Source organism: Triticum aestivum, chromosome 2D (assembly GCF_018294505.1).
Source record: "Triticum aestivum cultivar Chinese Spring chromosome 2D, IWGSC CS RefSeq v2.1, whole genome shotgun sequence".
NCBI lineage: Eukaryota > Viridiplantae > Streptophyta > Magnoliopsida > Poales > Poaceae > Triticum > Triticum aestivum.
In genome coordinates this window covers 266,507,371-266,525,504 of record NC_057799.1, presented here as the reverse complement: position 1 = coordinate 266,525,504, position 18,134 = coordinate 266,507,371, and positions in this window count along the sequence as shown.

Sequence of the window (18,134 nt, the reverse complement as noted above, 5' to 3'; positions counted from 1 at the left end):
CCACAGGAAGCTTCTGCGCAGCACACTTTGACAGATGATCAGCTATGCTGTTTTCTGCATGGGGTACGTGCTATGTTTGCAATCCGTCAAAGTGTCCCTCCAATCTCCTCACTTCCTCGATGTATGCCTCCATCAATGGACTTTGGTAATCCTTGTTGACTTGTCTCACCACAAGCTATGAATCTCCTCGAATGATCGGCCTCTTCATTCCCAATTCAGCTGCAATCCTGAGCCCGGCAAGGAGCCCTTCATACTCTGCTATATTGTTGGTTGCTTCTTCCCAGGCAAAATGCATTTGGACGACGTACTTCAAGTGCTCCCCGGAGGGGGCAATAAGAAGCACGCCAGGTCCTGCACCTTGTAGGGAAAATGCACCATCAAAATACATAATCCATTCTCGGGGCGATTCCTTGCCGGGGATAACTTTCTCTGTCACTTCCTCATTAGGGGTTGGCGTCCATTCTGCAATAAACTCTGCCAATGCCCTGCTCTGAATAGTTGATGTGCTCTCCAACTTCAAACCAAAGCTGGATAACTACAAAGCCCACTCCACTATTCTTCCGGTAGCCTTAGGGTTTCGGAGTATCCTTTGCAACGGGAAACGAGTGACAATCGTGATCTCGTGGGCTTGGAAGTAGTGGTGCAGTTTCCTTAAGGCCATGATGAGACAAAAAATCAACTTTTGCACGCCAGAGTACCTCGATCTAGCCCCTGTAACAAGGAGCTGGCGAAGTACACTGGGTGCTGCACCACTTTCTTCCTTGCCGCATCCTTGGGGTTGCTCTTTTGCCATGCTCACTGCTGTCCTGGTCCTTCTCTGACTCTGACGGTCTCTGCTCACTCTCTGCCTCATCCACTTCTCGCTGTGCTACCATGGCTGCACTGACCACTTGGTTGGTTGCCGCTAAGTACGGCAGCAACGATTCCTCGGGTTTGGGAGCAACCAAGGTAGGCACAGAGGACAAGTAGGCCTTCAACTCTTGTAAAGCCGCATCTGCTTCTGGGGTCCACTTCATAGGCCCTGTCTTCTTTAAAATTTTGAAGAACGACAGGGCGTGCTCGGCAGACTTGGAGATGAATCTCCTTAGCGCGGCAACACATCCTGTCAGACGCCTCACATCCTTAACTGTCCTTGGCGCTTGGATTCGCTCGATGGCCTTGATCTTGTCAGGGTTGGCTTCGATCCCGCGATGGGATACAAAGAACCCAAGCAACTTGCCTGAGGGAACACCAAATACACACTTCTCCGGGTTGAGCTTCAAATTGATCTTGCATAGATTAGCCAATGTCTCCTCCAAATCCTGGATAAGGGTGGCTCTATCCTTGGTCTTGACAACCATGTCATCCATATAAGCTTCTATGTTTCTGTGCAGCTATGGCTCAAAACCAATTTGGACTGCCCTAGCAAAAGTGGACCCGGCACTCTTTAATCCGAATGGCATGCGGACAAAGCAGTACGTACCACATGGACTGATGAACGACGTCTTATCTTCATCTTTCTTGGACATAAAGATCTGGTGATACCAAGAATATGCATCTAGTAAGGAGAGCAAATCACAACCTGAAGTGGAGTCCACAATCTGATCGATACGTGGCAAGGGAAACGGGTCTTTCGGGCAAGCCTTGTTGAGATCTGTGAAATCTATGCAAAGCCTCCACTTACCGTTAGCCTTCCGGACTACCACTGGATTTGCCAACCATGTGGGATGCAGCACTCCTCTGAGCAAACCAGCTGCCTCAAGTTTCTTGATCTCTTATGTAATGAACTGCTGCCCCTCCAAGGCCTTCTTCCGGACTATCTGCTTGACAAGTCTGGCATGTGGGCAGACAGCAAGGTGGTGCTCGATTACCTCCCTGGGAACACCGGGGATATCAGATGGTTGACAGGCAAACACATCGATATTCGCCCGCAGGATGGCAATGAGCGCGCTTTCCTATTTCTCATCGAGGGTGGCGCTGATAGTGAAAGTACCATCAACGCCAGCCAACCCTACCGGGACCTTCTTCACTTGGGGTGCAGCAATCTTGGATCTCATGCTATTGGAACACTCCGGCACCTCGCCAACGGGTGTCGTGCACTCAGTAGGGGCACGCTTCCCAGACTCATTGCCTGAGGCCCTAGAATCCCTTTTCTTTCCTTTGCCTTCCTTAGAGGGAGCTGTTGCTGCCTCTGTCGCGACTGCGTCCCGGTACATCTTGTCCACACAAATGATGGCATCCTTCTCATCTGATGGGATGGTGAGGACCCCCAGTGGCCCAGGCATCTTCAAGGTGTTGTAGGCATAGTGGGATGCCGCCATGAATTTAGCCAGAGCCAGGTGTCCAACAATCCCATTCTACGGCACGGGAGATCAACCATATCAAACACAATCCTCTCAGTCCGGCAGTTCAGTTCTCCCACAAACGTTACCGGCAACGTGATATTTCCCTTAGGATGACTCCTGCCGGGATTAACTCCTTGAAACATGCCTGTAACCTCTAGCTCTTCCTCTGCTATCTGAAGCTTGCTGATAACTGCTGGGGAAATCAGATTCATCCCGGCCCCACCGTCCACCAGCATCTTTGTGACCTTGAGGTTGCAAATTGTTGGGGAGACCAACAATGGCAAACACCCTACCATAGTGGTACGGCTAGGATGATCCTCTTCGTCAAAGATGATGGGCGTACGGGGCCATTTGAGCGGCTTTCGGGCCTCTGGCGCTGGTTCCACGACATTGACCTCTCGTGCCCACTGCTTGAGCTGGCGGTGAGACGTGTGTAGAGATGCACCTTCGTCAATGCACAGGGCATCTGTGGCCTTCTGAAATTCTTGCTCACTGGTTTCCTCTTCATCTCCTCCATCACTCTCATCATCATAGGTTTCCTTCTCTCGACCTCTGGCGGGCTTTCCTTGGTTCCGAAAGGGTTTGCCGGGGCGATTTACTTCACCACCTCGGCCCATACCGCCAGCAACATTCTGACCCTTTTCCTTATCACACTTCTCATACTCTGCTTTCTATCTCTTAACAAGCTGCTCAACCTGATAACACTCTTGAAGATCATGGCCCTTGGTCCGATGAATCTTGCAGTACGGCCCATCACCTTTCCCGACTTTCTCAGCAGCAGCGGCTTCCCGGCAGTCAGTGCACACGGCAGCTTCCTTGCTGGGGGCCTCAGCTTTGGCCTTCTTGCCGGTACTAGGCGCACCAGATCCTTCAATAGTCATCACTGCCTTATCTCTCCGCTTCTTACTGCGCTTCTTACTCTTCTTCTGACTGGTTGATTTTTCCTCATACTCTGAATCAACATTGGTGCAATCTTCCTCTCCGAGCAACTTCCTTCCCTCCTCCATCCGAGCACACTTATCCACCAACGTGTAAAGCTCCTTCACAGTCTTGGGCAACCACACGTTCACTTTGGAACGGATCCGACGGTTGCGCACATTGGACTGGAGGCGGCTATTACGGCTGCCGGATGGATATTTGGGATATTTCAATGAACTTTGCTGAATCTCTGTAAATACTTACGGAGGGTTTCTCCTTCCTTCTGTTGGAGAAGCTGCAAGTCGCTGGGTCGGCCCAGCTCTTGATGGCCACCGGTGAAGGCGATGATGAACTCACGGCACAGGTTTGCCCACGATGAAATGGAGTTCTCCGGTAGGTGCATCAGCCAAGACCTCACATTGGACTTGTGGGCCAAAGGAAAGTAGTTGGCGAACACCTTCTCATCTCTTCCCTCGGCAGCCTGAACAGCGATAGTGTAGATGATCAGGAACTCCGCCGGGTTCAGCCTCCGTCGTACTTCTCAGGTATCTCTGGCTTGAACATGCAAACGAACGGTCAACGGACTTGCCGTGGCTCTCGAGTAAAGGCGGGGCAGCCAACCTCGAAAGGTAGGCACCCGCCAATACCGAGCGCGGGCTCGTCGATGTCGGGGCCGTCGTACCCATCGGTCCGGCGGGGGTCATCGCGGAATTGCTCAACAACGATGCGCGTGTCTCCCCTTCGCCCATCCTCCAGGGCTCGTCGTTGGCCTGGACGTGCTCGAGGTTTAGAAGAGGCCATCGAGACGTCGTCGGGGTCTTGATTCTGTTGCACTCGCGCTGGCTGCCGTGGCGGGGATTGCACCGTGGGGACGGCTTCCCCCGTATGGTCAGCAGCACGAGTCGTTGCTGTCGCTTGGGGAGGCCGCGGCGGGTCAGCTCGCCGTGAGCCCCCAGCTTCGGCGAAACCGAGCAGACTTTGGATGGTGGCACGCCATTTATCCATCTGTTCGGCCGCTGGGGGAAACCTCAGCAACAGTTGAGCCCGCACCATGGCCTCCGAAGCCGTACTTGGCATGGGTGTGGATGAAGTCGATCGCACCGTTGCTCGGCTCCTGACGGTGCCAGCGGCGGCAGCACTGCGCCCCCGCTGCTGCTGCGGGGCGACCACCTGGATGTGGTGCGGCGAAGGCGCTCGAGGGCCAGCGGCTCCGTCGGGAGGAGCGGCTTGGTCGACCCGTCCAGGGGGAGGTGCACGCGCTGTGGCCGCACCCGTGGTGGGATGGCCGGAGGGCGGAGATCCGCCCCGGTTCGAGCGCCGTTGCTACAGCTGTGCCATTCGGTGGGAGAAATGGGCGCAGATGGAGTGACCCCTTCACCCATACCTTGGGGACCATGGCCGTTGGGGTGTTGCTAATGCTGCTCTTCTCCGGTTTCTCCTGCTCCGGCGTCGGCCACGGGGGGCGTGGTGACGGGGCCGCCTGCTCCGACCGCATCCCTAGCAGCGTCCGCATCCTCGCGTGTCTCCGCGCCTCCCGCAGCAGTAGAGGCCGCGAGCGGCAGAACCGAAGAACCGGGTTTTTTCTTGGGCGCCATGGTCGATGGCATCGTCGAAGACAAAGAGGTGATGAAGATGACGCACTGCACACGCCTTCAGGTTCGCGCAAGCGAACCCCCTACCTGGCGTGCCAAAGATGTCACGGGAAATCCACTGCCACCTATGGGGCCAGGAGCCCCTTGCTGGTTCGGTAGGGGGAGTCATGTTGCACAAAGAGCAGACGAGCGTGGGGCAGCACGGCAGAGATCACGCGGGCGGTTTTACCCAGGTTCGGGCCACTGTGAGGCGTAAAACCCTACTCCTGCTTTGGTGGACTGATGGTGGAAAGGTGGTGGTGGAGCGTAGTACACTTGCCCGGCAAGGCTTGCCTCAGGGCCGCAGTGGCTACGCGCGTACGGGGGTGTGAGTTAGCCAACCTTCTAACCCTATATACGGTTGCCATGGGCCTCCTTTTATAGATGAAGGGGTTAGCACAATGGCAAAGGAGTCTTTACACACTGATAAGATAGCAACAGTGTTATCATACCTAACTCTGCGGGCTGACAGGGCGCATCAAGTGCACCGCTCAACATCACATTGTTGGTTGCCCGGCAAAGCTTGCCGGGCTAACTTGCCAGCTCCACGCCTGCTTGCTTGACACGTCACAGGACGGGTGTCATCTGTGGGTTTTTCCTGTAGGTTGAGGCTGCTATGTGGTGAATGGCTGCCACTTAGTCACACTGCGGCTTGACACTGCACTGATCGACGACGTGGGTCGTGATGGAGTGGTTGGTGAGGCGGTTTTACCTCCGTGAGTCCCAGTAGGCCATGCCGGGGCTCCTTGGTTGTCTGCTTCTAGGGGTGGCCTCGCCCCTTGCCAGGCTCCCCTGCCCCGCAAAGGAGGCCTTTCTCTTGATGACGTCTTGCTTCTCTGGCTTGATCTTGGTCCCTCTGATCTGCATGTTGGTCCTTCGAAGCTCTTGGTTCCTTGTACTCTGACTTGGGTTGGTGCTCCAATCTTGATCCCGTGTCTGTGCACAGTTAGGGCAACAGAACCAGGGTTTGTTGCACCGACAGTGTGGGATCCCGAACGAAAAGCACACGTCACTCTTGCCGCTACCGTCGGTGATACACAACAAATCACAAACGGTCTGCAGAAGTTGTATGTGTGTGAAGGGGCTCCTGAACCGTTTGTGATAGAATATTATCGCACACGGTAATTGTTGGGAAACATGTGTGATGGAATCTTGTATGGCAGACAGGTTCCGGAGAAAACTCATGTGCCATGGGGCACATATCGCACACAGTTCATATGTTGGCCCGTGTGCCTTACATACTGTTTCCCAAACGGTCAATTACGACACACTGTTTGCTTTCACTGTGTCATTAGAAACGTTTAATCACCAATCCCACATGTGTGAAAGAATTTAGTGTGTGCTGCATCGCACACGATTACATTTTGCAAGGCCTCTGGATCATGGCTCCATATCCCCGACGGTTTCTGTGTCATGTGGGAAGGACCCCCCTATCGCCCACACTCACTTAGCGACGGTTCCAAATGCCGTCGTCGAAAGGGGTTAAAAATCGTGTGTATAGCACCTCGTTGTACCAGTGTGGGATCTCATGGGAATAGAGGCTTGCGGCGGCGGAAAAGTATTTTGGTGGACGCTTCCGGTGGTTTGGGAATTTATAGTGCAAGAATTAGGGTTGGAGGAGTACTGAGGTCCCGCAAGCCCTCATGGCGCCCCCCTAGGGCGTGCCTAGCAGGCTTGTGGCCTCCTTGGGCATCTTCTGACCCCCTCTCCAAGCTCCGTGGATGTCTTCTGGTGCAAGAAAAATCATCGTAAAGTTTTATTCCATTTGGACTCTGTTTGATATTCCTTTTCTGTAAAACTCGAAAACAAGGAAAAACATAAACTGGCACTGGGCTCTAGGTTAATAGGTTAGTCCCAAAAAATACAAAATAGCATATTAATGCATATAAAACATCCAAAACAGATAATATAATAGCATGGAACAATCAAAAATTATAGATACGTCGGAGATGTATCAAACGCCTCTGCTCCGCCGCCGATGGCCTTTGCCGCCCGCGCCGACGCCCGCCGGGCCCGCCACCGCTGCCACAGAACCCCCACCCCCCGTCGCGGTGTCGTTCGGGTCTGTCCCGCTCGGCCTCTCCCTCCCTGCCGCCGGCCCTGCCCCGCGCTGCTGTACCCGCCGCCGCCGCCGCCCCTTGCTGGCCGCCTCCCGGGCTCTGCCTCCGCTCGGGCGCCCGCATGCCCACTAAGGTCCCTAGGACCGTTGACAACTGGGCCCAGCCCCTGGAAACAAAAATAATAATTAAAAATAATACTAATTAATTAATTAGTGAATTAATTAACTAAATTAAATTTCTTTAATTAAACTAATTAAATTTAATTAACCTAATTAACTAGTTAAACTAATTAATTTGTTAATTAGGTTACTGTGACTATGAAAGACCGGTCCCGCACGTCAATTTGACCAGTCAACGGTCAATGTTGACTGCTGATGTCATGCTTTTGCAATAAATGGATTTTGATTAAACTAAATCTGTTAATTCCAGAAAATGAATTAAAACATTGAAAATTAATATATAAAAAATTGTATCTCAGACGAAAATACTTTGTACATGAAAGTTGCTCAGAAAAACGTGACGATTTCGAATACGGACTCCGTTCGTCTACCAAACGTCCCTAGTATAGCGAACATGGGACTGTCCCCCTCCGTTACACCTGTCCGAAAATGCCAAACAACGGGAATACTTTCCTGGATGTTTTCCCCCTTCGCTAGTATCTCCATGTACCGCATTAGGGCCTAGCACCGCTTATTTCCATGTCATGCATCTGTTTGCATTGTATTCATTGTTTCTTCCCCTCTTCTCTCCGGTAGACTTCAAGACTGATGCTGCTACTCTCGACGTCGACTACACTCCTGACGTACCGTCCTTCTTTGCAGAGCTTACAGGCAAGCAAACCCCCTTTGATCATCCCAATAGCACCTATTCTTTCTCTCTACTGCTTGCATTAGAGTAGTGTTACTGTTTCATCGGTTTAATCATATACTGCTGCATAGCCTATCTTTGCTACTACTGTTGATTTGCTTAGTATAGGATGGTAGTATTCCAACAGTGGCATTACATTCTTGTCCGCCTGCCATGCTATACTATCGGGTTGTGTTCATGTCAGGTGTTGATCATGGGTATATATATATACATATCATACATGTTACATGTTGTGATTAAAGTCAGGTCGGATCATAGAGTACTGACGAGTGATTCATGGGCTGGGGGCTGAAAGGACATGTTTCCCGACGGCCCTCTGAGTGGATCTTTCTGGCGGAGCGACAGGGCAGGTTGAGACCACCCAGGAGAGAGGTGGGCCTGGTCCCAGGTTGTTTTCCACGGTGATTTCAAAATCACATGCTTGATGAGTCTAGTCATTGCAAAACTTTTACTAACATGGCTGTGCGGCTTATGGGCCCACGTCGCCATTGGGTGGTATTAGGATCTTTTACTCCTCGACCTATACTCTGGGACTCTGATCTCTCTTCTATTCAGGTTAAATGATTTTACTAACTCTGACTCTAGGTTCTCATAACTACTTCCTCCCGGAGAGCCCCTCACTCCAGATGATTGCTTGGTGCACCGGAAGATTTCGAAGATACTCTCCGATCTTCTCTCGAGACTTTGTGCCCGTTACTTTTGCAATTCCCTACCATCTATATATCCCTATGGATAAATACATACACTTGTCATTCTTACTTTTATTCCCAGCTGCTCTTGTTATTACAAGATACATCGAATTATTCTCCAACTTTTAAGAATCCCTTGTGCCACTGCCTTACAGATCTTTGTTGCATGAATACCCCTATGAATAATTCCTCACACTTTTCGAGGATTTGTTCATTCCTAGTTGTTCATCTATTTCGCAAAATTCTTCAAAATACAATTTGAATTTTTGAAAATCCTCAGTAGCCTATTGCTCCTGAATTTCTTGCCTTCCTACATTATGGTTAATCCCATATTTCTTGTAATCTCCGTTGACATTGTCTGTCACTATCATTTAATGTCCCTTAATTCAATATGTTGCGAATGCTAGCAATCGTCAATCAGGTCCTAGAATTCATCCTTCCGGCTCAGACGTCATTTTAAACATGAGCTGGAGCTCGACCAATCAAATTGCCATCAATTATACCCCTAAGCCTACTCAACTTATCCATCCTTAATCAGAGCGTTTGCTTCTAATCCCTTGATTTTGAAATCATAATTCCTTTGCATTTGAGCTTTGAATTAGTCAGTTGTTTCTATAATCCAATGCCTTTGCACTGTTTCTTCCTTTGGTTGTGTGCCGATGCTCACATCAGCTCCGTTAGGGACTTTCAGATCCTTTATTGAATTTATCATCCGATAGTGTCCTACGTAGACAAAAACCTCGAGAAGTTATTTCCCTGATACATAACGCCATTCGTAAATCCTGTTCTCTGATTTGGCCAACCATGCTCTACTTTTGAGTTGGTGACATTTACTCTCAAAGCTTGTGGTATATGTTTCTAAGATGCCCCGATGGGTTGAACATATGCCTTCCTTAATCTTTGTGAGCACGAAAGTTTTCACGGGTCATACTCTAGTAATTCACCGGGTAGGTTTCCACACTCAAATCATTTTTAATAGAGCAGTGAACGAATGGTTATGCATTGGAGAAGTGGGAGTCGACCTTGAACTTGGTGTTCATGCCCTGGACACGATGTAGATCATGGAAGCTTCTCTTATATTAATTATTCCCTTGGTATAAGTTCATCTTATATCTAGGATCTGGTCTTTTGCAATCGTGATTCCGACCATATTGATCTTCTTTGATCCATTTTCTCGGACAAATTAAAGTACTTGTCTTCTGCAGATCAATACCCCTGTCCAATCTTTATTCTGTCCTACTTTTGAGTATTACCCTGTAGTATCTTGATAATATCACCAAACCATGTTTCTTATTATGAGTCTTCTCCAAGTAATACATTCTCACTTATTCCAATTTTTCCCGGGTTCTGAGTTGTTAAACACTCGAGGACGCCGATAACTGAATCAAGTTCGCGCTGCGATTCAACAACTCTTAGTAATCTTCTTTACTTACGAGTTTCTACTCGATCATGTCATTTCTACTCTAGTCAGCTACATCATTATCGTGCTAACTGTAGCCATGCAACCTAGTCCTTCTTCCCGGAGCACAATTTTCAAAGGTGAGCTAATCTTATGTCGATCTTCCTCGTCATATCATTTCGCCTTGAATAGCAAGCTTGATTCCAAGTTTGTGTCTTATCCATGGTTCCAATAACCTTTCGCTTCATCATTCCTTCTGCTTGATGTCGTTGTTGATTGATTACATCTTCATGAAACCTCACGACAAAAGGTGTCATAATCATTAGCAATATTTTGCCTATTCCATGATATCAACCGAATTCATGATGAGAAATTCCATCCTTGCCCCTCATTGATTGGTGTGAGCATCAACAACCTTATTGCCTTCCCTCCAGCACAAACTTGTTCATGATATGGAGCTCCTTGCTATCCAGCTTATGCTATGTTCTACCTTGAACTATTATTGTCTTTTATGTAAAGCATGTCGCGAGGATTGCTCCACCTCTTAAGAATTCTTATTATAATGATACTTCTCACCATCACCATTCTTTCTTGGTCCTCATGTTGATACTAACCGAGATACCAACAAGTGAACTGTGCTGCTTGGATTCTGTACTTCTAGCAACCTTATTGCTTCGAAGTTTATGGTCGACAGTTCATTCTTACACTATTGGTTATTGAATAACCATTCTAACATTGATCATCCTACCTAAGCCCATATTTCGGGTGCACCTTTCAACCAATGTTTGATTGTGGATGTTTTCCTCGAGCATACATCATTATATCATTTAACCTGACAAATGTTATCTCCTTGTTGACATAATTGTGAAAATCCATATTTTTGGCTATCTCGATGGATTGTCGCTGAGTCCATCAACCACCCGCTCATCCTATCCTTGGTTTAATGATGAACTCTTGTTTCGGAACTCGTTTCCATAGTTCATCACCCGAGAATCTTACAATGTCATCTCGTCAATTTGTGTCACACCTTTTCTTCTCAGGCATCCTAAGTTTGAGGTATCCTGACACCAAACACATCTGAATCTCGGTCAGATATGATGGTTGGAACATTTTCAAAGTGTCATAACAATGGTCTTTATATAACCTAGTATGGTGATGTCATGCCTAGCACACCTAGCCGGAGGACCAATTGTTATGGTGTCCTTTTAGCAAGGTTAGCCATTCGTCCATGTGGAAATTGTAAGACTTATTCTATAAGTTGTTCCTGATGGATCCTTTGTGTATCCAAAGTCTGACCTTTACTTGATGACCATGTCAATGCTATCTCGAAGAATGTATGTGGTACTCCGATCATCAATGAGAACATTTGAAGTACAATGCTAAATTGTCTTTATCAATTATTCAAACACCATTGTTTGGGTAATGTCATGAAATTCCTCTCCCCTTACCTAAATGGTTTTCTACTTTCTATCCTGTCATGGATATCATGCTGTGCTTATCCTTGGGAAGTATATACCCCTAAAATATGTGTTTAAACACATTATCCTTTCCATTGTTCTGTTTAATCTCATAATCATATTTTCCTTTCCATTGTATGGTTTAACCTTTCTTGTGATCTATATGATCTAAGCAGTAATATTCTCCTGCTTATGTAAACACCTCGGTGTACAGTTCTGTCAGTAAGACCCTGTTACTATTGTTGATGACATTATGGTAGCCACTAATGGACGAGAACTTTGCCTATTGGTCTGCCTCATTCAACGAGCAGGAAAATGGTTCTCTTCGTCCCTCGCCCTTGGTACCGACGTTGTTGCCAACATAACTAACAGGCTACCCTCTAACATGCCTTGCTATCATGACCATGCAAGATGTCACCGCTCCTTCTACTTTTAACCCACATGGTGGGCCCATAACCCACAGTTCCATAGGATCAAAACCCGACTCTCTTGTACAGCCTTGTTGCCAAAGTTATTCCTCGCGCTTGATTTCGTATGTAATTCATGGGCCACCTTCCTATTGATCTATTCTGGTATCAGACGCAATACTTATTCTCGTTGCTCTAGAACCATTTCACACTTTATTTCAGACGTTGAATGATTGTCTATCCATTTGAAACTTCTTATTGTACCTTCTTACTATCCTCTCGACATGTTTTATTTGTTCAACTCGAGAGATAATCATGTGCTCATTCATGGGATAACCCCCAGATGATTAACCCTTATAGTATCCTTTCGCTGTCAAGCTGCCCCTTACCTATTCATAAATACGATGAAGACCCTGAAGAAAGAATGCCGACTTCATCAAGATAACCTGAAGTAGAGAGATGAAGAAATCAACGAGAAGAATCACCCTCTTCGATGAGAGCGAAAAGAACAAGAAGACTCGTTAGAATTTCGTAACCAAATCCTTTCCCCCTTACCCCCCGCCCCCTCTTAAATATCGGGATGAGATTTCTTGTAGTGGAGGAGAATTGTAACGCCGGATATTAAGCTACAGTAACCCTCTACCAATGATTCCACGTCAGCACAATTACTATTGTTAATGGCACGTTGAAACCAATTCAAATTTCAAATTTAAAATCAAGTCAAACAATAAAAGTTTTCAAACATTAAAACTAAAAGGTTCTAAACGTGAAAAATAATTCATAGGTCATAATGCTGGAGAAACCACATTTTTATAAAAATGTCTAAATGCAATAAGCAAAGACAAATAGTAGCTAAAACCATTAGTTAAATTCCTTCTGTATTTTATAAAATACCAAACTATTTATTTTGGGATAAAACTTTTTGTGGCAGTGGATTATGTTGCAGCACTAATTTAGGAAATTATATTATAATTTATAAAACTAAAATAAAAGAGAAACTATAATAAAACAATAAGATAAAAACAAAACAAAATAAAACTAAAAGCCTCCCCTTCCCGATGGCCTTGGCCCCGCTAGCCACCTCCAGCCAGGCCGCCCACCAGGCCAGCCCCCTCGGCACCTATAACCCCCCCACGGGCGGACCCCCTAGAAACCCTAACCGCATTCCCCCCACTCCCCCGATACCATTCTAGATCTGGATTGGGCCGCGCTGCTCGCCGACATCGTCGTCGCCGCCTCGTCCTCGCCGACGCCATTCACCGCACCGACCCCATCGTCGCCGTTCGCAGGACCGCCTCCCCGTCTCCTCCCCAATGCCTCCCCCGAGCCTCACTGGCATACACCGGCAATGGTTGTGAGGACCTCATTTCTCCTCTGATTTCCCCGTGTTGACGCATCGCCGCGCCTATGCGCCCTGCCTGGCGCACTCGCTCAATACTCGCCGTGCCCCGCGCCCACACCTCGTGAGTGCCCGCACATGGACGCACTCCTTTGCAGCTACCCGCGCCCCTACTCGCTTGGTCGCTCGCCCGTGCTGCTGCAGCTGTTGCAGCGCTGCCACTGTTGTTCACTGCAGGCCGTGCCCTGGCCGTAGCCCCGCCCCCGCACCGGCCGGCCCTACTCCTCCCCGCTCTCCTGGCCACACCAACACCTGCGCCAGCGCCCCGTGTTACCGGTGCGTTGACTGTGCGCGCCCGCGTTCCCGGCTGCCTCTGCTCGCCGCGCCTCCGTTGCTCGCCTACCCTGTGGTGACCACGCTCGCTGACCGCCTCTGCTCTGTCGCCGTTGGCCTCTGCTGCCCGCGCTGATGCCCCATCGAGCCCGCCACCGCTACCACCGAACCTCCCCGTCGCTCAACGCTGCCCCGCGGTGCCGTTTGGGTCCCTCCCGCTCTGCCTCCGCCTACCTACCGCCGACCCCGCCCCGTGCTGCCGTGCCCGCCGCGGCCCTGCTGGCCACCTCCGCCACAGCCCCTCGCTGGCTTCCGTCCGGGCTCGGCCTCCGCTCTGGCGTCTGAGACCCCAGGGTCCGTAGCCCGTGCCCACTAACACTGGTGCGCGTCGGTCCTAAACAAACGGTTTTTAACCCCTTTCCGCGACGGCATTTGGAACCGTCGCCAAGTGAGTGTGTGCGATAGGGTGTCTTTCCCACATGACCCAGAAATCGTCGGGGATAGGCCCTCCTGGGACCCAGGCTGGGGCCGTGTGCGATCGGGCGAGGCATCGAAACCCAATCATTTCCGTAGGTATGTACATCCCACACGGAAATCCGACAAAATCATTTCCGTAGGTATGTGCACCCCACATGGTAATCCGAGAAAATCATTTCCATAGGTATGTACATCCCACACGGTGAATCCCGGAAAAACATTTCTGTTCGTATGTATATCACACACAGTCAATCCAAGGAATACGTTTCCGTTCTTATCTACATCCCACACAGTCAATCCAGGGAAAACGTTTGCCTTCGTACGTACATCCCACACAGTTTTATGTGTAGGCTCGTGTGTGAAAGGTGTAATTATCACACACGGTCTGCCTTGGTTAACTGATTGCTTTTATCAACTATATCACACACAATTTGATGAAGAAAACTGTGTGGCATTGGGCTATCCATCGCAAGCGCTTTTACTGCTAGAACCGTTTGCAAAGGTCCATAACACACTTAGCAGGTTTATTAGTTTACAATTAATAATTCCAGTATTACGCAAATTCACATTTCATATCGAACAGTTGTTTGCCAATTTTATATCAGGCACATAAATATATTATAACATCACAGTACGGTAGCTACATGAAAACATCACAGTACAACATATAGCTAGTTCAACTTCATAAGAACAATATATTCATTTCCCTAATCGAGATCATCCAGGCTTGTCTTATCCACCTCTGCTTTCAGTTCAGTAAGAACCCGTTTTGCATGGGCCAACTGGGAAAGTGCCTCCTCCTTCACCAACACCATCTTAGCATAGTCTGATTTAACAAATCTGAGCTCATTCTCCACCTTCAACATTTTATCCTGCATCTTGAAATATGCTTCAGCGTTGACAAGACTTTCTCTAAGCCTACATGTGTTCTCTTCCTCATACATGCTCCAGAGCTTCGCTAGGCACATCCTCAAAGACTGTGGCCACTCTTGATCAACCCACTCCAAGTAAGAACACTTCCATTCATCCTATAATATTTAAAACTAGATCAATAACAATTGTAGGCGAAATGGGTTTGTAGCAACATAGAAAATCACCAATGCTTATTATGAAAAACTGAAGAAACATGTTAATTATGACATATCTTCTCAAAAAGATCAATGTGCAAATGAAATAATTGGTACTGAGACAACAACCAAATTCTGGAACATCAGAAGCTATAATTAAATACAACAACGCTACAAGTTCTTACTCATGTACAATAAATAACAAATTGAACATTTTATGAGGAAGGTAAATATAACTGCAACAGCATAGCAACAGTGTTTGGATGACAGCAAATTGATACTGACAAGTGTGTACACACTACTGCAGGATGCTGCTAACGCGACACTACGATCAGAGACCCTTCGAGAAACTGTGTGCGATGCAATAATCGCAAAAGGTGGTGTATGAAAACCCTCAAAAAAGGTGAAAACGTTTGCGATGGAGGATGCATCAAACACGGTTCAGATTTTAGTTGCGTGTGCGATGAAGGGCATACAGTTTAGTTCAATTAACTGTTTGCAATGAGGAGGAACAAAAGAAATGGGCAGCCAAATGAAGGCGTGTGCGATACATAGCATACTGTTCACTCGGATGAACTGTTTGTGATTAGGCAACACAAAAGAAACGGGTAGCTAGATGAAGGTGTGTGCGATATACAGCATACGGTTCACTCAGATGAATTGTTTGTGATTAGGCAACACAAAAGAAACGACCAGCCAGATCAAGGTGTGTGTGATATACAACATGCGGTTCACTCAGATGAACTGTTTGCGTGTAACGCCCCGGACACACCCGCGGGTGGTCGTTACTCCTAGCAGGATCTAGACTGGCCCCACAGATCAATACTAGTATTTTCTGTGCACTTTGTCCTCACTCATGCGCACGCGGGAGCAACTTCCCGGTCGGTCACCCATCCTGAAACTACTCCAAGCTGAGCACGCTTAACTTTGGAGTTCTGTCCGAATGGGCTCCCGGAAAAGAAGGAATTCCTTATTGATATGAGTAGTCTATCATCCCTAATAAGCCAGGCTATCACATACACCCCCACTCAGAGGAACCGACGTCCTCGTCGGGCCACAGGAACGTTCCCTCTTGGCACATACGACTGTGCTTCCAGTCCGACACATGTGCCATGCCGTGTGCCACGACGGGTCACAAACGTCATGCACAACATGACGGCGCACCTGTTCGCAAACATCCATGTAACCACGAGGTTCGGCTCTGATACCAACTTGTAACGCCCCGGACACACCCGCCGGTGGTCGTTACTCCTAGCAGGATCTAGACTGGCCCCACAGATCAATACTAGTCTTTTCTGTGCACTTTGTCCTCACTCATGCGCACCCGGGAGCAACTTCCCGGTCGGTCACCCATCCTGAAACTACTCCAAGCTGAGCACGCTTAACTTTGGAGTTCTATCCGAATGGGATCCCGAAAAAGAAGGAATTCCTTATTGATATGAGTAGTCTATCATCCCTAATAAGCCAGACTATCACATTGCGTTGACACAAGAGAACAGAAACAGTTCAACTTAACAAGACGTGTGTGTTGTGCGATAGGATTGCATGCGGTTCACTCGGTCCTTGTCGTCAGTGTGTGACCTGTGTGGCAATCGTTCGCTCCCCAGGCGCCTCTTCGTGTACCGTGGCAACCGTCCACCGACTCTTCGCCTTTCCCTCTCGATTTGGAACTGCTGTCGCACGCTAGCTCTTCCTCCCTCTTCCATTTGCCTTCACCCTTCCTTCTGCCATTGTTTGATCGTCTTCTCCATGGAGGGAACAAGTCAGAAACGACCCCGTTATTCTTGCCCCGATCTGAATGATGACGCGGTGGAGGAACTCATTGATCGGTGCGACGTCATCACCTTGGCTAGCATGGCAGGTTCGTTCAAGACCATTCTCGACTCAACTAATAACATCATTACAAGGAACCCAAGGGTCCAGGAGCGGTTTGATCTCCCCTATCTTCTTTGCCGTGACCCTGCTGACTGGCGCGGGGACGGGGGAAGCCTCGCCTTGTGTAAGTTGATGCCTAATCACAAACAGTTCATGGTTCGACTCGATGGATATTGCTCAAAAATCAGTTTCTATACACGGATGAGTACTGTGATGCAATTCAATATGAGGGTCTTGTGTTTGCTGCCACCACTCGTGGCACTGTTTTTGCATGGAATCCTTATGATTTTGGTACGTTTGTCTTCCACCATAATTATAATTGTTTCATCCACATGCATGCGGGTTAGCTAGTTTCCCTTTACTAATTAACCTTCTTGTGTTTCCAAGGTCCTGTGAACATTCCACCACCTATACTTGAAAATTTTATTCACGAGCATGAGGACGAGCAGGACCCATATAGTCAGTGGCGCCTGGCAACTTATTCTGATGGATCACCTCTTCTTGTCTATATACGGGGCACTGCTGATGTTACTAAGGAAGCAGGTGTTGTCTCGTATGGCCGCACTCTTCGGACCTATTCCAACATCCGTTGCAGGGTATTCGGGATGGATACTAGTGTACTAGCGCCAACACCTTCTCCCTGGTTCAGTATTGAAAGTCTTGGAGGAAACTCGCTCTTCCTTGGACAAAACTATCCAATGATGGTGGAAGGCGATCCAGCTGCTATTGACACAACGTTACTACCATTTATGAGAAGCAACTGTATCTATACCTCGGACATTACTATGCTTCCCTACCGTCCCAATATGGGTCCTGGCATAGGCCGCTTCAGCCTCGATGATCAGTCATGCGTTGGTCTCGAGATGGACAGTAGCTGGCCCTTCCCAGAGAATCACTTCTGGTTCAAAGCAAGCGTTTCCAACGCCGAGGAGTGGTTGAGCTGAAGTTCATTTCATCGCTTTGTTATTTGTTGTGTGGGAAAAACTTTACTAGAATGTTTTGTTGGAAATGATCTATAATCCAACATGTATCCTCGTTGTCGTTGTGGGTTGATGACTTGTTGTATGTAATCAATGGTACATTTGCATATGCGTCCATGAATGCACGCCTGCTAGTGGTGTCCATATGAACAGTGCTAGTGATTTTAGTTGCAAAAATTAGATAGTGCTAGTGATTTGTAGCTGCGTATTTTGACAAATCGCAGTGTTACAAGGTTGACAAATGGCAATGTTACTAGATAAACAAATGTCAATCTTTCCAGTTTGAGAAATGGCAACATACCCAAAATGAC